A 27,007-nucleotide genomic window follows, 5' to 3' on the forward strand; every position below is an offset into this window, starting at 1 on the left:
CAAAAGCTTCTTATCTTGATGAAGTCCCAATAGTTCATTTTTGCTTTTGTTTCTCTTGCCTTCATGATGTATCTTGCAAGAAGTTACTGTGGCCGAGTTCAAAAAGGGTGTTGCCTGTGTTCTCTAAGATTTTGATGGAATCTTGTCTCACGTTTAGATCTTTCATCCATGTTGAGTTTATCTTTGTGAATGGTGCAAGAGAATGGTCTAGTTTCATTCTTTTGCATGTGGATGTCCAATTTTCCCAGCACCATTTATTGAAGAGACTTTTTTTTCCAATGGATAGTCTTTCATCCTTTGTCAAATATTAGTTGACCATAAAGTTGAGGGTCCACGTCTGGATTCTCTATCCTGTTCCTTTGATCTATGTGTCTGTTTTTGTGCCAGTACCACACTGTCTTGATGACCACAGCTTTGTAGTACAACCTGAAATCTGGCATTGTGATGCCCCAGCTATGATTTTCTTTTTTAATATTCCTCTGGCTATTCGGGGTCCTTTCTGATTCCACACAAATCTTAAAATAATTTGTTCCAACTCTCTGAAGAAAGTCATGGTATTTTGATAAGGATTGCATTAAAAATGTAAATTGCCCTGGGTAACATTGACATTTTCACAATATTAATTCTTCCAATCCATGGGGATGGAATATTTTTCCATCTCTTTGTGTCTTCCTCAATTTCTTTCAGAAGTGTTCTGGAGTTTTTAAGGTATAGATCCTTTATGTCTTTGGTTAGCTTTATTCCTAGGTATCTTATGTTTTTGGGTGCAATTGTAAATGGGATGGACTCCTTAATTTCTCTTCCTTCAGTCTCATTGTTAGTGTATAGAAATGCCACTGACTTCTGGGCATTGATTTTGTATCCTGCCACACTGCCAAATTGCTGTATGAGTTCTAGCAATCTTGGGGTGGAGTGTTTTGAGTTTTCTATGTAGAGTATCATGTCATTGGCAAAGAGGGAGAGTTTGACTTCTTCTTTGCCAATTTGAATGCCTTTTATTTCTTTTTGTTGTCTAATTGCTGAGGCTAGGACTTCTAGTACTATGTTGAACAGCAGTGGTGAGAGTGGACATCCCTGTCTTGTTCCTGATCTTAGGGGAAAGGCTCCCAGGGCTTCCCCATTGAGAAAGATATTTGCTGTGGGCTTTTCGTAGATGGCTTTTAAGATGTTGAGGAATGTTCCCTCTATCCCTACACTCTGAAGAGCTTTGATCAGGAATGGATGCTGTATTTTGTCAAATGCTTTGTCTGCATCTATTGAGAGGATCATATGGTTCTTGTTTTTTCTCTTGCTGATGTGATGAATCACATTGATTGTTTTACGAGTGTTGAACCAGCCTGTATCCCAGGGATAAATCCTACTTGGTCATGGTGAATAATCTTCTTAATGTATTGTTGTATCCTATTGACTAGTATCTTGTTGAGAATTTTTGCATCCATGTTCATTCTTTTTTTTTTTTTTTTAAATTTATTTATTTATTTATTTACGATAGTCACACACAGAGAGAGAGAGAGAGAGAGAGGCAGAGACACAGGCAGAGAGAGAAGCAGGCTCCATGCACCGGGAGCCCGACGTGGGATTCGATCCCGGGTCTCCAGGATCGCGCCCTGAGCCAAAGGCAGGTGCCAAACCGCTGCGCCACCCAGGGATCATTCTTAAGTTCCTTTCATTTACTGAATTGCATTTCTAGAGCTTAAAGGGAGTTAAAAATAGGGCATTTTTGAGAAGAACCACATTTTTTAAAACTTATTGTCATCAGATGTCAAGATATTGATTATTGAGCACTTTTTTAGGCAACATTGCTTCAGTTCTCCTATTAATTTCTTAAAATAAGGTTATTCAATGTAAAAAATGTTAATAAAAATTATGTACATTTATTTTTCAAAAATAAGATAAGGAGCTTCTTTCATGTCTTCAAAGGATTACCATTAGCATAAAATAAGACTTTTAACTTTCTTGCTGGAATGCTGATTCCATTAATGTAGAAACCCAATCTAGAAAGCAAATTTGCTATATTATAATTCAAAGCTGACCACTGAATGACACCAAGTACTAATTTATTGATTTATAACGAAAAAAAATAAATGAATCAATATATATGTTTGAAAAATAGCAAATCCAGGGTAGGAAACATTATTTTCTTAGACTATGCTTTAAAAAAAATATCCTCTCTTAAGGTATAAGACAACATTTCTGCTTCTTACCAAATAAATGTAATAAATTTGGTGAATGTAGAGTCAGATTAAAGAGAATTGGACAGGGATCCCTGGGTGGCGCAGCGGTTTGGCGCCTGCCTTTGGCCCAGGGCGCGATCCTGGAGACCTGGGATCGAATCCCACATCAGGCTCCCGTGCAGGGAGCCTGCTTCTCCCTCTGCCTGTGTCTCTGCCTCTCTCTCTCTCTCTCTGTGACTATCATAAATAAATAAAAAAATTAAAAAAAAATAAAGAGAATTGGACAGTCCTCATAAATACATACAAGCTGAGCATCCATATACTCATTTATTATACAAAATTAGCTAAGCATCCAAAATGTGAAGACACACTATACTGAGGCTATATTGATAAGAAAAAGACTTTTTATGGATCCTAAAATGAATATTAGTTGATTAAGAAATTCTCTATCCCATATACTGCTAATGATTATGGTAAATTCTAAACACTCAAAAATTAACAACCTTAAATTATGATAACATAAAACATTGCATATTTTTACATTTTTATTTTGAAATAATTGTAGATTCACAGAAATTTGCAAAGATAGTACAGACAAGATCTGTGTACCATTAATTCAGTTTTCCCTTATATAACTAACTATAGCTGACAGAGATTATCCTAAACCAAAATCTTTTTTTAAAGATTCTATTTATTTATTTGAGAGAGAGACAGAGAGAGGGAGAGATAACACATAAGCAGAGGGGCAGGAGAGGGAGAAGCAGACCACCTCTGAGCAGGGAGCCTGACAGGAGGTTCCATTTCAAGGTCTCTGAGATTATGAGCTGAGCTGAAGGCAGACACTTAACTAACTGAGCCATCCAGGCACACCTATCCTTAACCAAAACCTTTGGGACTCCTTTGAGCCCTCTTCTGTACTAGGCCCCAACCTTGGCCTTTAAATACTTGAACAAACAGTAGCATAGTTTCTAACAGGTAAAGGCCTCATCCCTAGGAAGAAGCTAGCCTCTTTAAAGTGCCTCCTGGGAAAGCTCAGGGTTGCTAAAAGAATTTACTATTCCAGTCAACACTTGAAGATAAGGCCTTTGTTTCCTGGTCTTATGGTAGTGGGGATGGGGATAGGAGCCTAAGTTTGATAAATGCCTGCTTTGCAAACCCAGGTGGATTTCTGATAGACCATCCTTTTTGTGATTTTTTTTTTTTTTTTTTTTTACTTTTCTGACTTACTGAGTCCCTGCTCATCTCATTCACTAATCTTTCATTTTTCCTTTAAAACACCCAATCACCTCTGAAAAAACTGAAGTTCAGTTGAGTTAATGCTGGACTCTTTTCCCCATTGCAATAGTACATAATAATTAAAAAATCTGTCCTTACCTTTTTCACTAGTGTCTGACTGTATCTTTGACATAGTTAATATCAAAGCCAGTATAATGACATTGGTGTAATTCACAGGCCTTATTCAGATTTTACCAGACTTTTTATTGGCACTCGTGTGTGTGTGTGTGTGTGTGTGTGGTTTTATGCAATTTAATCACATCTAGAGCCATACAACCACTTCCAAGAAATAGATACCTATTCCATCACCATAAGATCCTTCTTGCTACCCCTATATATAGTTACACCTTTTCCCCACACCTCCTCCCAACACCATCCCTGTAGTTCTGTCATTTGAAGAATGTAGGTAAACACCATAATGCAGTATGTTTTCTTTTGAGATGGGCTTTTTTCTTTCAGTGTAATTCCATTGAGATTAATTCAAATTGTTGCATTTATAGTTCATTACTGTCCATTTTTGAGCAGTGTTCTATGAAATGAATACATCACCATTTGTTTAACCACTAACTTTTTGAAGGATATTTGGGTTGTTTTCAATTTGGGACTATCACAAATTAAATATCACATGTATGTTTTTGTATCAACATAAGTTTCCTTTCCTCTGGGATATATGGCTGCCATTGAGATTGCTGAGTCATGTGGGAAGGGTATCATTGTTGCTGTTGTCTAAGAAACCTAAAAAAAACCCCACCATTTGCTAGAGTGGTTGTACCTTTTTAAATTTTCACCACCAGTTGATGAGAAATCATTTCTCTGTATCTGTTCCAACATTTGTTGACACATGACGTTTTATGATGGAGTAATTAGCCTCATTCCATGAGGTTATATTTACAGTGCATTTACAAAATATTATTAGAGTTGATGCTTATATAAATGATAAATTTAAAATACCAAAATTTGCAAGTAAAATATGCTATAAAGTGAAATGGAAGAAAGTGTTATTCTTTATATTATAATGTGTTGCTGTGTATGCTTTTAACATAATTGACAGTACCCAGACAGAATTTGCAGAACTGCATTAGAACAAATAAGATTGCTGTTATTTAGAAAGTTTATAATATAATTGAATAGTCTCAAATATTGAAGAATACCAAGTTAGGCGCTAATACTAAAGGAAATAACAAATCTGATTGGCTAGGGGAGTTATAGTGCTATATAAACAACATGAAGTGAGGTAAACATTTGACAATTTTTACTCTTGAAAACTTAAGAATTCTTTACCTAATAGTCAAAGTGGATTAAGCAGTCCACAGTATGGTTTCCCCCAGTGATATTTTTCTCTTCTACTCTGACTTTTGAAAACTGTTAAGTCCCACTGTTGTTTAAACACTTAATTCAACATTTTGTGTTACTATGAAATGCTGATGCCTTTCATTTTTCATTAATTTTTATGTGGAAGAAAATTAGTTTCTTTGCATATTATATTAATATTTATATGATAGCATGTATGTTTTATGTACATTCATATCTAGGTGTATAATACACAACAGCATCCATATGAATGTATATAGTATGTATCTTTTTCCCTGATAAAAATAGCCATGATGTATCTGGCAGTTTGTATTTTCCAGGTATTGTTATACAGCATAACAGGTCTATTATCTCATTAATTATCAAATCCTCATGTAATATATTTTAAAGTGAAGATTTAGAGTTGTTAAGTTTGAATTGAGAGGCTACATTATTATCCACTACAATATATTTTATTAGGGAGAGAGAAAAATAAAAGACTTGAACACTCACTAAGTTAAAACTCATATTAGGCTGAATTGCAGCTCTGATAGAGGGGTTGGCAGCTCTCCCCATGCTGGCCACCTACCCCTCAAAACTCACATACACACCGAATGATTTTCTTTTAGAATCTAAAAGACTATTTTATGTACTTGAAAGTATTTAACTTGTGGTTTTTATATATTGTTTATTATTATAGATTTTGGTTATTTATAAAAATTCAATGATAAAAATCTACTACCAAAAACTCCTTCTTTGAAGCATTCTGAATTTCTATGCATAAATCCAGACTGGATATACATTGTCCAATTCTTTATTTTTTAATGACTCTATCTTTAAGCTTCAGTTTTTCCTTATTTGACTCTCTTGACTCTACTAATTATAAATTATATATTTGCAGTTAGTCATCTGTGCGAAAGACTGGTAGGCATTTTGTATCTTCTGTAATGGTGTGTAAGTCAGTCATTATTTTCAATGACTGATTTTACTATTTACACAAATAAATGTTGGCATATTATATGTGGAAAATAGTTTTCCAGTTCATTTATCTAGAAGATCATGCCCTAAGTTGGAATCTCTGGTTTTTATTTAAAAAGGAAAGGGATGAATGCCTGGGTGGCTTAGTAGTTGAGTGCCTGCCTTTGGCTCAGAGTGTGATTCCAGGGTCCTGAATCAAATCCCACATCGCGCTCCCTGTAAGGGGCCTGCATCTCCTACTGCCTGTGTCTCTGCCTCTCTCTCTGTGTCTCTCATGAATAAATAAAGTCTTAAAAAAAAGTGTGTGTGTTTGTGTGTGTGTGTGTGTGTTAAGAAATTTCATAGTTTACATCAAATAGATATTTTAAAGCTCATTAATTTTGTTTCTTCAACATTGTGGGAAGCCAATGTAACCAATGCAGTGACAGTTAATTTTAATGCTAGAAAGGAAGAGATCACGAAACACATCGAGTGCGGTATACTGTATTGTATACATGAAATTTATTAAAAGTTCATTTTTTTTTTTTTTTTAAGATTTTATTTATTTATTTATTCATGAGAGACACAGAGAGGGAGAGATATAGGCAGAGGGAGAAGCAGGCTCCATGCAGGGAGCCTGACACTGGACTCGATCCCGGGTCTCTAGGATCACAGCCTGGGCTGAAGGCGGCGCTAAACCGCTGAGCCACCTGGGCTGCTTTAAAAGTTCACCTTAAGTGTTGTCACCACACACCCCCCCACACACACACACACCTATGTGAAGTGGCAGACGTATTAATTAGGTGGATTGTGGTAATCAGTTCACAATGGACAAGTACATGGAAACATCAGGTTGTACACCTTAGGTACAATATTTGTTGAGTGTATCTCAGCAAAGCTGGGGAAATCCTCCATATCCTAGGACAAGTGTCTCCAGGAGCTTCTCAGGTTCCTGGTCCCCATTGTGTAATCCCTTCTCCTCGACGGCCCTTAAGGCCAAGCCTGAGGCTACAGCTTGCTTTCTTAGGCGGTATTTTTCCTTGCTCAGACGCGGTGGCTCGTTCCTTTGCCCCGAATTGGTGGTTTGCAGTTTTCTTTTTTTTTTCTTTTTCTTTTTTTTTACTTTATATGAAGTTTTTGGATGCACTTCTCCATCCTTTAAGGGACGACGATAGATTTCGGGTGTCCGTGAGAACACTGAGCCCCACGCCCCGTCGCTGGGAGGGACCCCGCAGCCCCCGGCCCAAGGCCGATTGCCCTCAGAGGCCGCGAGGCTGAGGCCGAGGCGGGGGCGGGGGCGGGGGCGGGGCGCGCTCTCGCTCCCGCAGACGCTCCGCCGCCGGCCCGCCCGCCTGCTCGTGTCAGGAGCGCTCGGCTCCACCTCAGCGCCGCGCGGTGTCAGCCCGGCAGGCGGGGTGTGTGGTGGTGGGCGCTGCAGAGCCGGGGGACGGAGGCCCGAGGGCGCCGCCAGCAGGACGCCGCCGCTGGGAGCAGCACCCGCTGGGCGCGCCGGTCGGCTGCTTCTCAGGGTTCAGACCCAGAGGCTGTCCCTGCCGGTGCCCGGGATGGAGCCTCCTTCAGTCTGAGGAGTCGGTCGCGCCGGGGCTCGACGTAGTTCATGATGGCTGCGGGCTCTCTTCTCCTCCAAGAGGACGTGCCGCAGTGATGTGAGGTATCCCGCGAGACTCTCTTGCTAGCAGGCCGCTCCAGGGAACCTTTGCTGGCCTTGGTGAAACAGGCGGCCATGCTGGGAGAGACCCTGGCCCGGGAACGGGGGCGTCACGAGGAACTACAGGTGGCCTCCAGCAGCGAGTGGCCTCCAGCCAGTAGCCAGCAAGAAATTGGGGCCCTCAGCCCACCAACCGCAAGGAAATAGTTCTGCCCACAGTCGTTGTCCATCAGCCTGGGGGTGGGCCCGTCCGGTCAAGCCATGCTCGGGGGGACACCTTGGTTACAGCTGTGCGAGACCCTAAGCAGAGCGTGACTGGAAAGCCCTGCCAGACCCTCTGAAATGGTAAGAAAATATTGTTCCAAGTTGCTGAATTTTTGGTGATTTTTATGCCACAGTAGAAAACCAATATATGTGTCTTTGGGCTAGAAAACTTTCTAAAATATTTTTGTGGGACCCAGGAAATTTAACAAAAATCCCCCACCCCTGGACAAGCAGAGCAGGACTAACTCCATTTTGTGCTGCACCCGCCACCTCCTGCGTGACCCCCACATGACCTGCTTATTGCTCAAGGCGCTGCCCCGCCCTAGTCAAGGCGCTGAGCACACCCTCACCAGAAATCGGCTCATAAAAATGTAACCCCGCCTTGTGCCCGCCAAAACTGCGCGCCAATTCTGACCAAAGTAATAGGCCAGTTCAAAAGGATACTATAGGGTAAGATGTAGTTCAGTTGGCCACCTGCGTGTGGACCCACATGACTGTGCAACTTTCTGCGTATGTTACAATCTCATTGGCCACTGGCCCCTATAAAGCTGCTCCGCCTCTTAGCCTCAGGGTCCAAGTCCCTGCTCCTCTGTGTCAGGTATACTTGGACCCAAGCTGGAGCTTGTAAATAAACCCTCCTATGTTTGCATCGGTGTGGGCTCCTTGGTGGTTTCTCGGATTCGCAATCTTGGGCACAACAATTTTGAAGTTAATATTCTTAACAACAGGTTTCAGTAAAGGAAAAGAGGTTACAAAAAGTAATCAATGGCTTAGTTTTATCAAATAACTCTCAAATGAGAGAAGCATGGAAAATAAACCTGGGACAGATGACACATCTTCAGCCCCACAAAGAGAATAAACTGGAAGCAGATTTTAATAGTGATTATTTATCCTGGTAAGGAGTTAGTTTTAGAGGCAAGAGAAATTTCTAAATTTCAAGGGAAATTACAAGAGCTATTAGGTAGCCCATTAGGAATTTTAATGGAGGTTATCAGTTCAAATGCCCATTTGACTATGATTTAATATAAATAAATGAGGTGTGGCAGGAATAAATGCTTGTGAAGTAATAACGATGCTTCTAACTAGGGCTGTGAGCCCTACTGAAAAAAAGGTAGCTTCTGCACAGCCCATGGCCTACAGCTGCCATGTGGGATTGAATTTGCTCTTGACTCGGTTTCCCATCCTTTTAGGAAATTTCAGAGGCATGTGTTTGTAAATAGCAAATAAAATATATATTTTTAAAACATATTTAAACATATGTTTACCTGGAGGACAATTATTTCTGGCTCCTGGTTTACCACAAGGTTGCTTACAGAATAGTCGATGGAATCCCAGGGAATAGCCAAAGGAAAGAGAGTCACAAAGAAAATCTTCAACTAGGAAAGGAATGAATCATTTTCCTTATGTTGAGAATAATAGATCAAAGATAGAAGTTTGGAGAAGGTTCTACACCAAGATGACATAATCCTCAAACATGAAGGGAAGTTGGGTCAAAAATTTTGCAATAGAACTCAGAAGTATACAGTCTCCACCCATTTGGGAAAGACAGGGAGAAAGTAAAAACTATAAAAAGGCATTAGCATTTATATCAACTATTTATTTAATCATCTCTATATGTATGCTACTTGCTCTGGCCTCTAATACACTGTTAAAGATGAAAAATATAAAATCAGCTTATTTACAGTCAACTGTTATCTGTGGCCTTAGGCTTTGTTTACTGGTGCGCAGATAAAATTGACCCTAGAGATGAAACATCTACCAACTTGAAATCAGTGAAATAATTGCTTATTAATGAGAGGGATTTATATACAAAATCAATAGACTTAGGAATACTGGATGTGTGGAGAATGGGGTGAGGTGGAATTATCTGTGAATATAGTCCTTGGCAAATTGTTCTGAAATTTTGGTATACACATTCTTCCTTCCAGAGTATATTGCCGCCATCCCTACAAACATTTTGCTGCCCTTAATTTATTACTATGAGAGAGTTATTATGAATATGTCAAACAATGTAGTACAGGTGTAGGTCTTTTGATTTTGATCACAGTGCAGATTTGATTATAAGCATCTTGGATACAGTGCTGTAATCTCTTGAAAACAATTTGTGTTATATATGTCCAGATTGTCACTAATTTGAGTGTAGATGATTTGTAAAGTAAGCCTCTATTAGTTGGGTGTCTCTACCAACCACTATTTTAAGACCTTAATGTTTGCTTCTAAGCATTACCTGTGTAAAATTAGATTTGCATTTAAGCCAGCTGAAAGTTATTCAGGAATAGATTTCAGACAGACAGAGAACAGCCGGAATACTGTTCCTCCTGCATGGGATCCCAGAGAACCTGTATGGTTGGGTGTCATACAAGTATAGGAGGTGTTCAATGGCAGATGCCTATTTTTTAAGTAACAGGATGTAGCAGAATAAAGCTAATACATTAAATTTGAACTTTACCTTCAAAAGTAGAAAGAGGATTCTGATGATGTCTAGGTAACAATAACCTGAATTTTTAAGTTTTTAATTGAAGAACAAAAAATTAAAAATTATAGAAATCCTAAGTGTGGAGTTTATTTTTCCAAAGTAAACATGTCCATATAATCAACACAGTGATCAAGAACCCCAGGTGGCCCCCAGGGTCTGTCCCAGTTGTATCCACACTCATATCCAAAGGTAATCACTATCCTAATTTCTAGCACATGTGTTAGTTTTTACTATTTTTTTTTTGAAACTTACATATATGAAATTTTACAGTATTTACTTTTTTTGTCTGGCTTCTTTCAGACAATATTGTGTGTGTGATTAACCACATTACTGTCTATAACATGTTTTGTTTTCTTTTTTCCTTTATATTATTATATAATATTGCATTGTGTCCTCATACCAGAGTATATGTGCTCTACTATTGCAGGAGAGTGCTCATATCCATCTTGGGGCTATAACAAATAACACTTCTATAAACATACATATATATTATTTTGTCACACTTTTACTTACATATAGTTTATACATGTCAGGGCATGGAACTACTGGTTCTAGAAGGTAAAAATCATCCTATTTATAAGATACTGCTATGAAAATGAGTAAATGAGTCTTGATTTAAAGTGGAGTCAAGAAGCCGTGAAGGGAGAGGTCTTATGCAGGTAACACTTGTTTGAACTTACATGACCAGCAGGAAAATGGAAGATTACTACATGCCTCAGTAAGCAAACTGCCCACCACTTGCAGCCAATGAGAAGCTGCTGTAACATCAAACTCTTGTTCTCCTCCAATGAACTCATGTTCAAAACAACTCTCCATACTTTCCTCCCAGAACCTAATAAAATCTAGCATCTACTTTGTCCCTTTGAACTTGTCTATGGTTTGCCATAGTTTGCTTGTTCCAAATCGCAATTCCTCTGCTCTTCCTTTTTTTTTTTTTTTTTTTAAGATTATTTATTCATGAGAGACACAGAGAAGGAGGCAGAGACATAGTCAGAGAGAGAAGGCTTCCTGTATATTAACTGTTTGGCTTTTCTCTTGCCCACTGCTAACGGCAGACCTTCACTAACATTAATCTTCTTTATCTTGTTCATCTTCTCATATTTCATTAAATATTCTAACTTTGCAATTTATTTATTTATTTTAAAGATTTTATTTATTCTTGAGAGACACACAGAGAGAAGCAGAGACATAAGCAGAGCGAGAGAAGCAAGCTACCTGCAGGGAGCCCATTCCAGGACTTGATCCCACGACCTGAGATGCTCAACCACTGAGCGACCCACGTGCCCCTTCCTGTGCTATTCCTAAATAAACTCCCCTTTATTTAATTAAACTCCCCTTTATAATAATTGTTTAATTATTTAATTACCATTTGTTTTATTTAAGATTGACATTGCTAAATAGTTTTTCATAATGTTTGTGTAAATGTAGAATGCCCCCAGGTTTGGCATAAGTATTACCACTATCTCTGTAATTTATCTGTTAGGCTTCTTAATTTTAGTGATTTCTCTTGGTGTGGTTTATTACTGGGATTTTTTTTTTAATTTATTTTTTATTGGTGTTCAATTTACTAACATACAGAATAACCCCCAGTGCCCGTCACCCATTCACTCCCACCCCCCGCCCTCCTCCCCTTCCACCACCCCCAGTTCGTTTCCCAGAGTTAGCAGTCTTTACGTTCTGTCTCCCTTTCTGATATTTCCCACACATTTCTTCCCCCTTCCCTTATATTCCCTTTCACTATTATTTATATTCCCCAAATGAATGAGAACATATAATGTTTGTCCTTCTCCGACTGGCTTACTTCACTCAGCTATTACTGGGATTTTAATTGAATTTTTTGATGGCTAATGAGTTTGAGCAACTTTTTCATCTCTCAAGGATATTTACATATTCTTTTTTTCTCAAGTGTCAATTTCATATTGCCTTCATTGCTGATGCTTCTTGGATTTCAAAAGGTTTGGATTTCCATTTGAACTTTAGAATCTACATGCCAGATTACAAAACAAAACAAAAATCTGAGATCTTGAGAATGCCTTAAATCTATAGAGAAATTTTAGAAGAATTGACATTTATAAACATTCAATATTCCAATCTATGAACATGGATAGTGAAAGCACTTAGGTTTCACTTATTTTCAGTATTTTGTAGTTTTGGTAATTGAATGTTTGAAACATGTTCACTAGGTTTTTTTATAGGTATTGAAGATTTTTGAAGCTATAATAAATGGTTTCACTTATTTCATATTTAATTATTTTTAATGATATATTGAGCTACCTTTGGATTTTGTATATTGACAATTCATTCAACGCACTTCAGAAATTCAGCTATTGATACTAATTGTTTTGGGGAAATTATTTTGAAATTTTTATATATACTCTCTTGAGTCTACAAAAATCACATTTTTATCTCTTCCTCTTTAATCTTTGTGTTCTCAATTACTTAGTCTTGCATTATTGCACTTTATAAGAGTTAGTTTTGAATAGAAGTTATGAGAATGGACATTTTGTTTCCTTTCCAGTCTTAGGGAACAAATACTTTAACACTGATTATATTGAATGCTGACAATTGCAGGTAGTTACCCATGGTAGGCAGAATTCTAAAATGGCCCTAAGATTTCTGGTTCCAATATACATACACCTCCTTTTTTTTTTTTTTTTTTTTTTTTAAGAGTCCTTAGTTTTAGTCTAGTTTGCTAACAGATTTAATCACTTAGTGTTAAATTTTATCAGGTTAGTTATCTGTATCAAAATAATCTTTTGTTTCATTTTCAGTTTATGGGGTGAATTATCTGGACTCTTACATTCTCTTGGAAAAAACTTCACTTGGTCATGGTACTTACATTTTTCTTTTCATAGGATATAGGTTAGGATTTTTCATCTATGATTATAAGAGGTTGTCTGGGTACAACCTGGGTGGCTCAGCAGTTGGGCGTCTGGCTTTGGGTCAGAGCATGATCTCCCGGGGTCCCAAGATCAAGTCCCATATTGGGCCCCTGTGTGGAGCCTTCTTCTCTCTCTGCCTGTGTCTCTGCCTCTCTCTCTCTGTGTCTCTCATGAATAAATAAATAAAATCTTAAAAAAAAAAATAAGAGGTTGTCTGCTATCATTCTCTTAATATCCTTGTCAAATTTTGGAATCAAGAATTTGCTGACCTCATAAAACCAAGTGGGAAAGAAACATACAGGTGTGTATAATTTGGCAGAGAAGACATCTGGGATTTGATAATTTAGAAAAATTAGTTACATATTTATATTTTAGTAGATATAGGACTATTCAGGTTTTGTTATTTAATCTGGTTGCAATGTTCTTTAATTTTTGTCACTGTAGCCCATAATCTGTGACAGCCAAAATTTATGCTCAGATTCTTAGCCTATGATTAGCTACTTTCTTCTGGACTTTCCAGCTCCCACTTAAATTTGGCAAATGCTTTGAAAGAATTCCTTTCACATTTTGTCTTGAGCTCTAAATGGAAAAAAAAAAAAAAATCCTGCCTTATGTTAAAAGGTGTATTCATTACAAAGGGTTTTTCACTAGCAAATTTAGATGGAATTGTCTGTATTTTTATTCTGAGCCCATGTTGGCTTGAACCAATTTTGGGTGATATTAAGTTGTACAGAAGAGTAATTTTATATCTTATCCCCTACTCTGGTTTGTTCCTTAATCCTGGGAGAAGAGTGACTACCTGGACACATCTTCCATGGTTAACTTTACTACATAAGCATCCCTAAACTTTCTTACTTAAAAGCTGTTTATTCATAAGAGTTTTGTTCTCACTGGTCAAGGGAACCATACATTCCAGCTGTGTGTAGTGACAACAAAAGATCAAATAAATGATGAATCAATGCTAGCAGATGCCAGCATGTATACATGCCAAGAAACAATGGCTAGATGTTCACTCTTCATCAGTGCCTCAGGACTGTGGAAGATCTCAGGATTACATGGAACCCCTGAGGAGAGAAAATTTATGCTAAATTGACTGATGAACTAAAATCCTTGAGATGATTAAATTTCCACCAACTGATAATTTAAAGATTAAATTGAAATATAGAAAAGATTTTATTTATTTTTTTTATTTTTTTTTTTTAAATTTTTTTTTATTTATTTATGATAGTCACAGAGAGAGAGAGAGAGGCAGAGACACAGGCAGAGGGAGAAGCAGGCTCCATGCACTGGGAGCCTGATGTGGGATTCGATCCCAGGTCTCCAGGATCACGCCCTGGGCCAAAGGCAGGCGCCAAACCGCTGCGCCACCCAGGGATCCCTAGAAAAGATTTTAAAAGTTATATTTTTGGACACTTGAGTTCGAAGTAGAAATTTGTATTCATACTACACATATACTTACTTTTCTTATAAATATTGAATATAATATTTATATCATTTGTTTTTTCACTTAAATCATCATCTTCCCATTTCCATTTTAGTACATATAAATCTACATCATTCTTTTGAAATGGTTCCAAGTATTTTATAGCATAGATATATTTTATCTAACAATCTCTTTAGTGATGGGTATTAGGAGCATTTCCTATTTTTATTATCACAAACAATATGAGATGCTTACTAACTGCTTGTTTTATTTCTATAGGAAAAGTGGATTACTGGTCAAAGGGAATATGCATTCATGACTACCAAGTAGTCTACTAGATTCAATAAACAACTGATGATTATTTTTCAAAATTTATTGAGAACATTCATTTTTACTAATTTTTCTGTAGTCAAAAATAACTTATGTGAAATCTGAACCAAGTTATACATGGAGAAAATTATTTTTAATTTTAGGTAAAATAAGGGTAAAATAAGACTATTTTTACATACTGTGCTCTGTTTTAATAGTTAATTTTTTGGTCTTTTTTTAATTCTTGAGTTCTAAAATTAAGGCAACTAATAAGCCCATCATCAATAGAGTTCCCTAATGACAGATTTCTATTCATAATAGTCTTTATTTCCTCTAGGCCATTTTACTAATAACATATCTTTTTTTTTTTCTTAATTTAAACTTTAGCAGCCCAAATAATATTTTCTAAGGAGATTAACTATGAACACCTTGAACAATAGGTTCTCAGCACAAGCATCTAATTTAACTTCAGTAAAAATTCACATTTAAAGGAATACCTATAACTGGCAACTATCTGATGTTCCATGTGCTTCTTCCTACATCAGTGTGAACATCAAGACTATGATAAACTCAAACTTAAATAAATATTTGTAAGATGATGATGTATTTTACTCGAGTAATTTCTATTTGTTATCAACTTGACAAGTAAATATTAGACCTAAAATGAATATCTGTTTATGTTCATTTTAGTAAAGTGGCTAACAAAAATTCCCGTAGTTAGAATGGAGATACTATTTTCATATTTCTAATAGCATTTTGTTGAAAAGTTTATGTGAAATATAGCAATTTTCATGAGGATATTTATATGCAGTTTTATAAGTGCTTGATTTGAAATATTTTACTGAAATTTTTGTCTCCTTTTTTCTGCATCATCATTCATAATATAAGCAAGGTGAGAATGTGTGGAGGCCGAGAAAATTAAGGCCATTCCACTTTAAGTTCAGCATTAGCACAAGTACAGCTATCCCAGGCCCCTGTGAATAAAAGCTCAAATTTACATTACTTCAGTTATAAGAAAAAAACAACTTACAGCTTAATGCCCTTGAAAGCCCCATATCAGAATGTAAACAGAACTTGAGAAATTCCTCCATCCCTTCTGGAGGTCCCCTAGACCAGCCCTTAAAACTAAGCTGGAACTCACCTCGGGGTCCAAGTCCCTGCTCCTCTGTGTAGGGTATGCTTGGACCCAAGCTTTAGCTTGTAAATAAACCCTCCTGTGTTTGCATAGGTGTTCGCTCCTTGGTGGTTTCTCAGATTCGGAATCTTGGGCACAACAAATGGTGTTTTTGAGATCTAGTTGTAATGTAAATGGAAACGATATTTCAAAATGTATTTTTTTTGTTTCAATTGTGTTTAAGGATCACTTACAATAACTATGGACACTATGGCAGATAAAGAATGTGTTAGGATAAAACAGAGGCCATGTCTCCTTTGATCTTAGTAAATACAGTTCACCAACTGTATTTAGGTTATTATAAGGTTATTATAAGAAATAAACCTGCTGCCATGCAACAAGTTATGAGAATAAGAGTGTATAATAATGATTAATAGTTAATATAGGAAGTAAAAACAAAAGTTCTGACTTCTATACCAAACAGCTTTATGTGTTGGTGACAAATTAATTTCTGTATCTGTAAACAAGTGAAACAGGTCATACTCTTTTTTTCAAAGATTTTATTTATTTAAGAGACAAAGAGTGAGGTGGGGGGGGTAGGGGCAGAGGGAGAGGGAGAAGCAGACTTCCTGCTGAGTAGAGATCCCAGGATTCTCTAAATTCACCACCTGAGCCGAAGGCAGATAATTAACCAACTGAGCCACCCAGGTGCCTCAGAATAGTTCATCAATCACTTAGCCTGTATGGTTACTGTGTAAAATTTTATGTAACATTTATCAAATATTTAGTAGTTGGATTAGAAGCCAAATTCTGAGAAAACATGTGGACTATTTAGGATTGAGTCTGCAGAAATCCTAATTAAGGCACCAGAGTAGAATTCCAGCTAAGACAATAGGCTAAAATGGTTCTCATGTTAATAGAGTACTTCCTCTGTTTTCTAGAATAGTTCTGTTTCAAATTGGAAGGAAAATAGAGTGAAGAAAATCTTTGTTATTTTCTGAAGAGAAGAAAAGTTTTAAAATATGTAAGTTGAACAATGAGTAAAGAAGGGAATTGAAAATTAAACTCTAGGACAGAAAGTGCCAACGCCCAAATTTATACACGTAAAAAGCAGAACTTCTTGGTTCATTATCACCAGAAAAGGACTGGCAGTTCAGGCAGTAAACCAGGATATGCAAATAGATGTGTCACAATGAACTCTTTTCTTTGGAAATGGCCACCGTAAAATGTTTAGCTCATAGATGGAAGATTCTGAAAAAAATTAGCAAGTCAGACTAAAGACTTGAAGAGAATAAAACCCTGAAGCTATCCTTTTTCTTTTTTCTTTCAATTTTACCTCATTATCCCTTCACCTTTACAAAAATTACTTTGCTATTCTCTCTGATTTAGAACACTAAGTATGTATGGAAAGAAACATCAGGACTTGGGAATGCTTAAAGCCTTGAGACTTGCAAAATAAATGTATAAAAATTAAACTTTTAAATAAGTAATGGGAATGGGGAGTCTGACCTATTTTCTAAACTTTCTCTAATAGGGAAAAGAAGTTAGCCAAGTGAAAAAGGTTGAGACCTTGAAAAGAAAAATACTTTAATGTTGTCCCCCTGAATTTCTATGCAGCATCAAAATAATGTGAAAGATAAAATGCCCTGCATGATTAAGAGGATGATTTTGTTCAGCCTTATTACATAGGAAGAATGCTCTTTAATGAGCAAAGAAAAAAAAAGGAAGTGGAGGTTTTATAGAGACAGATAAGCAAGGGAGTTATCTTCAAATCTTATGGGAGTCCATGGACAGTAAATTATATGAAGGGGGTTTTTTGACATTAGCTCTTTCTAGAACAGAAAGTGTGGAAGGGGATGTTCTTAACCATCACTAATGTCTGGGAGCACAGAGCCCAAGTTAAATAAAAAATTCATCACATTATATGACCACTGAATTCTATTTAGCTGCAGAAGTAACTTTAACTGTATTGTCTGTTGTTTTGTTCAGTATCCATTGAATACGGTCCCAAGTGATAAATTCCTTTTAAAAACTAATTTTAAGAAATAATACTAATTATCCTGAGGAATTGATTTTTGTCTTTTATTACACAATAAAAATATTATAAAACCATTTTATCTGTATCTAAATTGACAGCTAAACTGAATGCTCAGTTACAGTGACTATATATATATATATATAGGCTCATACATATATATGACTCATATATATGATGTTATGTACGGTTCCCCATTATTTACAGTGTTATTATAAACATTCTATATTACCAGTTTTATTGTTTGAACATATTTTTAAACATCCCTCAGATCTTTTTTGGAAGGAAGCAACATGGAAGCAATACACTTAGCTCAATGAAAACAAAGATTAATCAGCCTCTTCTGTTATTTCTTTAAAGACTAGCGCATATTTGTTGAAATAATTGATGAACTAAAGAATTTTGAAGTGAGTCTGTAGGGATCATGGTGGCAGAACAAGGATAATATAGCTATTGGTGAAAATGGTTATATAGGAATTATCAGACTGAATAGGTATTTGGTAAAGGAATCACAAGATGAATTGTTAGGTATTTACAGGGAATAATTACAAAGACCATCTCATTTTAATGATATGTAACATCAGTGCTTAGATCAAAATTTCTCAGAAATTTTTTTTTTTTTTTTTTAGATTTTATTTATTTATTCATGAGAGACAGAGAGAGAGGGGGGCAGAGACACAGGCAGAGGGAGAAGCAGGCTCCATGCAGGGATCCCGACGTGGGACTCGATCCCGGGTCTCCAGGATCACATCCTGGGCTGAAGGCGGTGCTAAACCACTGAGCCACCTGGTGTGCCCCTTCTCAGAAATGTTTATGGAGTCTCCTTTCACATTATTGTCTTAATCTGTTTTCTCATCACTCGATTTAGGGAGAGGGAATGTTAAATGTTAGAATTTCAAAATGACCCAAAGGTAACTTACTCAGGTAATTGGAATTCCTTCTAAAATTCTAGTATGGTACCTCACACTTTTACAGTTGTTCAGATGTGAGCAACAAGCAAATATTCATTGAGATGAGAAAAACTGATATTTGATTGCCTGCATACTGTATACCACATAACATTTATATACATTATCTCATTATCTCTGTGAGATCACATTGCCCTTAGCAGTGTAACTCAAATAGTGACCTCAGTTATTTTTGTCAACTGGTAGAAAATGTGTATTTTCAGGCCACATCCCAAATTGAAGAAAAAAACAAAAAGCTAAACAAAGCAAAAGCTAGAAACTCTCGAATATATGGCTTAACAAGTTATCTAGTGAGTCTTAAAAAACTAAATTTTGAGAAACACTGGTTTTTACCATTGTACTGTTAAGGAGAAAGGTCAGAAAAAGTAAGCAAATGGCTCAATTCCATGTAGGTAGTGAGTTGCGGAATGTGAGTAGTTACTGAACTCAGCAAACTTTCTTTTTTCATCAGAAACTCCTGTATCTTAATTTACTAATTCATAAATAATTTCTGCGACCAGCCTGTCTGCTCAATCTCTCCCTTTTCACCTGTCCTTTGGCCTTCTTAGCCTCATCTATATGTGGATCTCTCAACTTTCTCCTTATTGAATACTTCTAATATTACCTCCTCTAAAATGTTGAGACCAATGGTGAATCATTTCAATTCTTTTCTTTCTAATATCCTAAACTTACTCCCATGATTTTCCTTGTGTTACATTTCATTGGTGAAATTCCCAAATCATACGTATCTGGTTATCAGCTGCTATTGTGATGGCACCCAGACAGGTTGGCAGTGGTGAGAGTAATTAATATAACTTGCAGCATAGGATCCATAATCATCACCAATCTCAACTAGATGTCAGCAATGTCACACATTATTCATATTTTTCCTCACTCTCATAGTTTTCACAGTATCTGTTTTAATTTTCTGTACTTCTTTCAAACTGTGAGGACTCTGGTAGAGTCCTTACTCTTAAGACATGACTCTGCCTTCTGTTTCTTGGATTAAATAGAAACAATTCCTCTAAGTCTCCATATCTAAATATGTTAACCTAAATAAATAAATAAAGCCTCAGTAATCTCCTCTGTAAAGATTGTTTTAGGTCAACTCTGGTCTATTCCACTCTTTACTCCCTTCCACACTAAAGGGAATAACTTATTTCAACCTTTGTACTACCACAGTATTTGGCACTTGGCACATTATCCTACTATGGTACTTCACATTTTTCACTGGAATTATTTTGATTAAAGGTCTGTTTCCTTTAGTAATCTGTAAGATTCCAGAATATAGGAACCTTATACCTTTTGTCTTTGAAACTCAGTTTGCTAACACTGCCACAAAGCAGTAAAAGAATGAATACTATAATGGTATAAATAAACCAATTTCTCTTACTTTTTAAAAAGAGAACTACCTAGATTTACCTTTTGTTGGAGCCTAAAACAGTCTCCTTTATAGGATGATATGCTAGTAGGAAAATAAAACTTAACCTTAATTTATTGAAATCTCAAAAAATGCTTTCAATCTCAAAAACCATAATGATGAAAGAAGAACATATATGGAGTTCAAGGTTGTAATTGGTACCAAACCATGACCAACAGCCTTTGGCTTAAAATGGATATAGTAAATGTTTCAATCACTGTGGAATAGAAGCCATCAAAGGAAATTTTACCTGGAAATAGTATTTTCTAAACAGTACAGTCAAATGGTTTATTTTTTTCAACATAGTATCAAATTGCAGTGTAATAACAGCAGAGAAACATCTCTGATGCTAAGTTTCACCAAGGTTGAGGAGTCAGAGCTGTAAGAGTTAGCTGAGCACTTTGGCTCTGCCTAACCCACTTCTCTTAGATTGTGGGAAGAGTGAAAAGTATAAACAAATTTTACAGAAAGTGAAATATTTTCTGAGGCAGAGCATATTTGTGTTTTATGAAAAGAAGAAAGAAAGAAAGAAGAAAGAAAGAAAGAAAGAAAGAAAGAAAGAAAGAAAGAAAGAAAGAAAGAAAGAAGAAAGAAAGAAAGACTTTTTAACGAGTTGGCTTTTCCCCATAGGTCTGATTATTGTCCTGCACAAAGCACAGTTTGACTGATTTTTTCTTTGTCCTATTCTTCATTATATTTGCTAATTTTATCAAGTTCTTCATCCTTGTGAACTTTCAGCAGGAGGATAGGTTTTGTACACTTAGACATTGATCAAACTAAGTCAAAGATGGAATAAGAAATACTGTTTCAGACTACATCAGCATTTTATGCGGCACATTGTATAAAACATTAGAATTGTAAGATTTCAGTATTTGGGGGGAAATTTTAGATAAAATTAAGCATGTTCTTTTTAAAAAAAATTTTTAGAGCAGCCCAGGTGGCTCAGTGGTTTAGCGCCACCTTCAGCCCAGGGTGTGATCCTGGAGACCCGGTATCTAGTCCCACGTCAGGCTCCATGCATAGAGCCTGCTTCTCCCTCTGTGTGTCTCTGCCTCTCTCTCTCTGTGTGTCTCTCATGAATAAATAAATAAATTCTTTAAAAAAAATAAAAAAAAATTAGATTACTTAATATGTGCTTTTCAAAGGAGCACAACTCCATTTCTGTTATGTTTGAGGACAAATAGTATTAATAAATTTTAATTTATTGAATATTTATTCTGTGTTATTGGCCATGTTAAGTGCATCACTTATATGATCTTATTTATTATTGTTAAGAATCCTGGGCTAAGATGCCACCCACTATTACCTTCATGTTGTTAGATGAGGAGTCTTAAAATTCTATAGATTAGGTGATTTGACTGTAGCTTTCTAGTAATCAATAGAACAGAACTGGAACTGAGGTGAACTGACCCTAGTGCCCACATTCCCTGGTGAACAGTGGCTGGGTTGCTTCACAGCAGCCTTGCTTAGAGGCAGGAATGATTGATTTAGGACCTCGGTAGTGAGTTAGGTTTTAGAGAAGTTCAAGTCTGGTGGAAAACCACTGAAGAGATGAGAGAAGATGCCTATTGCCTAATTCACTGCCACCATCCTTGATATGAGGAAAAGAAGCTCTCCTGGGTTACCAGTTTGCTTCCATGTCCTGTCCATGAAGATTCTTGTTATGTGGAATGGAGCTAGGGTAGAGATTAAGATGAACATAAAGTCCACATTCTATGAGATTTGGGGTGGCCTTTTAACAGCCTCAGCTCTCAGGCTATTGGAACATTGCCAGAACTGTGAAAGCTCTAATTTTTCCATGCCCTCTGCAGTGCTACCCTGGTATACTCACAGATACTTAAGGAATACTTCTTCGAACCTTAAGAGTGAAGGAATAATGATATGGCAGATATCCCAAGCAGTTCCAGGAGTTTGATTATGGTTTTGACATGGAACAAATCCTGAGAAAAAATCAGGCCAACATTCAAAATACTTTGTACACACGCTCCAACAAAAATATACCAGTTATCTAACTATCTCAGAAGAGAAGTTGGTTTCTCCACAAACTGCTCTGTTTATGTTTTTCTAGAAGTTCAGGCTTTAAAACAACTATAATGTTTTACTAGTTATGAATACCAAACATTCTCAAATTTGAAAGTTAAAATGTTACTGTTTAAAACCAGTATTTCCCCAATCTATTCTCTTTTAATTTGTTCACTGTCAAAATTCTTGAAGTAGTACTATTGCCTTCACTACCATTTCTTCCAGTCTCAACTTACTCTTTGTTATTCTTCCTCCTACCAATTTGCTGAAACTACTGTCTTTGCGAGATCAGTTCACCAATGACCTACTAATTAACAAATTCAATGGTCTCTTCTAAAGTCCTTACTCGACTGGTTCTCTCCACGGCAATCAAAATCACAGACCACTTGTTCCTTCTTGAAAAGCTCTTATAAGTGGAAGAAGAAAATGACTATTTCTTCCCCATGGAGAGATTTGGGAGAAGAATGGCCCTTGGCTAAGAATTTAATCAAGTACCTATAAGAAGTAATTTCAAAGGCTCTACCTGGTCTTAGTGTAGCTAAGTTAGCAGGCTGTAAGAGATATATGGGTCACCATTAGCTCATTTATTATTCCAGGTAGACCTGAAATAGCACATTTAAAAAGGGGGATGGGAAGATGAAGGAAAGAAAGCATCACAGCACTGCATAATAATGAGACCATCTAACTCCATTACAACTATGTGAATTTGTGAGTTATGAGGCAAGTGGAAAATTGTTTATTTTTTCTGTTTAGATTTGGCACTCTTCCAAAAGACTGCACATGTATATGGATGCATATGAGAGAGAGATACCCAGAAATTTTCAACATATTACAATTGGAAAATTGGAAGAACAAAATGTTTGTGATACCATCTGACCTTTGGGAAACAACTGAAGGGTACAGTAAAGTGCTCAGGGCCACTCCTGAGTTACATGAAGGAACTCTGATAAATAGGAGATTCCTGAGTATTCTGTTAAGGCCCACATGTTATTCTAGCCTGAATATGACTAAGGTAGTGACATTTAATCTGAGATGAGATCAGTCTCTATAGATTGACTGGAGAAGGAGAAATTTTTGCAGAAACCAGTGTAAAAAAACAATGAGGACATCAATAAAGATGTGAAGTATATTTAATTTAGATGTTTGTCTCTTTTCTCATTCAATTTTTGAACTCTTGGAATGCAAACATTTTGCCTTAGTCCTCTTAACTTCATTGTCTCTTCCAGGGAAGTCTGATATTGTTTATATGGTTATTACTCTATAAATATTTCAGACTTGATTGTTGAACTAAACATACAGGTATATGCAGTGAATTAGCCATTTACTAAATTTTATATTAATTTAGATAAATTTAATTATGTAAAATGAAATAAATATGAAAAATAGATAGTATGGAATTCATTACTATGAAATATACAAAAATTATGTAGTAACCCAATAAGGAACTAATGAAATAGTGTAAGTAGCTATCTTTTTTTTCTCATAGCTAGTTTTTATTCAATTAACTAAAACAAAAACAAGAACCATTCATTCATTTCTCAAACCCCTTACCTTCTACCTCTGTCAACCACTACTCCTTTCTCTCTATCTATGGCCATGGTTATTTATTTATTTATTTATTTAATTACTTACTTAATTGTAGATTGTACTTGTAAGAGAAATCATTAGATTGTCTTTCTCTGATTTATTTCATTTAGCATAATGCTCTTGAGGTACATCCATTTTGTCACAAATGGTAAAATTTCATTTTGTTTTAATGGCTGAATAATATTTCATGGTGTATATGTGTGTGTTTGTGTACATACATACATATATATACACACACACACATATGTATATAATCTTTATTCATCTGTTAGGGAACATTTACATTGTTTCCATATCTTGACTGCTGTAATTAAGACTTCAGTGAACATGGGGGATATGTCTTACTGAGTTAGTGTTTTCATTTTCTTTAGATAAATACCCAGAAGTGGATTTGCTGAATTATATGGTAGTTTTATTTTAAAATTTTTGAGGAACGTCACATATTGTTTTTCATAGTGGCTGCACCAATTTGTATTTTTGCCAATAGTACACAAATTTTGGATTCTTCAGTGGTGTTTTGAAATACCTATATCTCAGATCATTTATTTATATTTCATATGATGGTGTATATAAAGTGTCTGACATTTTATACACACTTAATAAACATTAGTTTAGGTCTTACTTTCTCCCCCTGCCATCATCAAAACCATCAAAAATAGCTATTTATTACAACTCAATAGCAAAAGAAACAAACAAAAACACCCCAACTATTTTAAAATGTTTTTTAAAAATGTGCAGTAGATCTGAATAGACATTTTTCCAAAGACATATAGATGGCCAATAAGTATGTGAAAAGATACTCTACATCATTAATATGAGGGAAATACAAATAACAACCACAATGAGATATCACCCCACACATGTTAAAAGGCTGTTATCAAAAAGAGTAGATAGAAGTGTTGGTGCGGATGTGGAGAAAAAAGAAAACCTTTGGCTATATCTCTAATCAGTAAGAAAGAATCCTCATGGATTAGCAATATTTGCTTTACTCTCAGAAGGGAGGTGATTGTTATCATTGCACAAATCCAGTTGGAATGGAAAACTATAAGTATGTGGATGTGTTTATTTGTGAGTGTGGGGAGAGAGCTGAAAGAGAGGGATGGTTGGGATTTGAGCTCAGATATGCCTTATTCTCAAATAGAATGCTATTTCTATCATACCATTAATTTAACTTTAAAACTTGAAAAAAGAATTAATACACATTTTTCAAAAATTTGAAAAAAGAATTAATATACATTTTGATGAGTGTGTTATTAATGCCAGATGTCACTGAAAGAAGAGACTCAAGAAATAGTTTAAATTAAGTCCCTTAAATAAATAATGCCAATTAAAATGTATTAACAACAGGGCAGAAGTTGGAAAGGAGTCAGTCCTCTGCTTCCTTCATTCTCAAGAGATAGTTTCTCATTTTATATCTAAAGGTTTTTTATGAGTTTAAACATACACACACATTTGACTATGTAGCTAAGAAAATGAAATATCTGTTCCTGAGTTCAGATAGTTATTCCCTTTTAGGCAATAGTCATATTTTTAAAAATTCAAGTTATATGTAAACTTCCCCAAAGGAGAAAAATATATATTTAGTTGCTTTAAAATTTTCATCTATAAGCAAAGGTTTTACAAAATAAAATGTATTTACTAGTAAGTTACTAAGGTAAGTAGGGCCTATAAGTTACCATATTAAGTGAAATAAGAACTAAGAGATGAAATTAAATGCCAACTGAGAAAAGTGGGACAATGTAAATTCTCCAAATTATAGTGATTTTTGGTTTTCAACCAACAATGCCATTGGTGCTGTGATTCTGTCTTCCATAGACTGGACTTTTGACATGGACTGCTAGTGATTTACCAAACTAGAAATGGGCATTGTTGACCACTTGCAGTAACTTAAGTGAATTCATAAAAATGTAAAAGGCCAGCTAGTTTTTTTCTTCAGGGTGAACCTTTAGACTGTGAGCAGTAGATGAATTATGTGATTGTTCTTTTTACTTGCCTATTATATTACCTAATAGATTAGGTAATCTATTTTTGGTTTCCTTGCCCCTTAAACATTAGGGGCCAACCCCTATGGAAAGTATTACCAGGAACCTCATGCTGGCTGGCTTCTGATTAGGTTTAAGAATGGAAAGCACCAGCATGAGAGGGCAGGGGTAGAGAGAGTTTCTCTATTCTCCTTTGCTTTGGGGATGCATTTTTGTCTGCAGGGGCTTCTCTGCACAGTGAGGGGGTGGGTAGTCCTTCCTTACTAGTTCAAGGATCACTGAGGAATTTAATAATATTTGTCTTTTCCCTCAAGTGTACAGATGGTAATTGTTCCCCAACATTACTAGTGTCTGGATGTCTCACTAAACCTTATTTGCTCCATTAGTCCTGTCTACAATTCTCAGTAGTCTCTTTGTATTAGCCATATGGGACAAATTTTATTTCCTTCCAGGAATATCACCAGTTCAAATTATGCCCTTGGTTTTGGTGGTATTAGTATTATTTTTTTTTCTGTATGCTTATAAATTAGTTTGTTTTAACGCCCTGGGTTTTGCACCTCTAGTTCATACTCTATCCTTGGTTGTCAAGGATGCTGTATCTAGTTTGTCCTTCTTCATCTCTTCCTTCTTCCACTTTAAAAGTGGTTTTCTATAGAAATTATCTTAATCTTATCTGTTTTACTAATATACCACAGAATTAAAATGAGTGACAATAGCTGATAATAGATCAGAGTACTCCCTCCTAGATGATATTCTTATATTTCTACTAGCAGTAGTGATGTGCTGGGAAGAGGCCTGCAATTTAAGGAAGATCAGCACCGGAGCTAAGCTCTGGCCTTAATTATTTCATATTGCAAAGATCTAGTAAAGGCCTGTGCCTTTATGTCAAGTACAGGCACTTATTGATCCAAGACATCAAAAATGATTAATCACCTTAATTCAGAGTATACTTTGAATGGATAATACATAGCAGATTAAAGTTGTTGTGAAGAGAAAGCAAGTAGTTTCTAATTACTAAAGAGAATTTTTAGAAAGTCCTAAAGACTCAACAACAAAAACTGTTAGAACTAATAAATGAATTCAGTAAAGTTGTAAGCTATAAAATCACCTTATAAAAACTTGGCATTTCTGTATACAAACAATGAAGAATCTGAAAAAGCAGATAATTCTAATCATAGTCA

At 36.0% G+C, this 27,007-nt stretch overlaps 1 long non-coding RNA gene across 1 annotated transcript in view; it reads left to right on the forward strand.

The window, feature by feature from the left end:
* The first annotated feature begins 7,102 nt into the window (after positions 1-7,102).
* LOC140607950 (uncharacterized) overlaps positions 7,103-27,007 on the forward strand; it is a 30,543-nt gene continuing 10,638 nt past the window's right edge. Inside the window, exon 1 of the long non-coding RNA XR_012009874.1 lies at positions 7,103-7,710. This is a non-coding gene — a long non-coding RNA (uncharacterized lncRNA). The remainder of the gene's footprint in view (positions 7,711-27,007) is intronic.

Source organism: Canis lupus, chromosome 17, assembly GCF_048164855.1.
Source record: "Canis lupus baileyi chromosome 17, mCanLup2.hap1, whole genome shotgun sequence".
NCBI classification, from domain to species: Eukaryota; Metazoa; Chordata; class Mammalia; order Carnivora; family Canidae; genus Canis; species Canis lupus.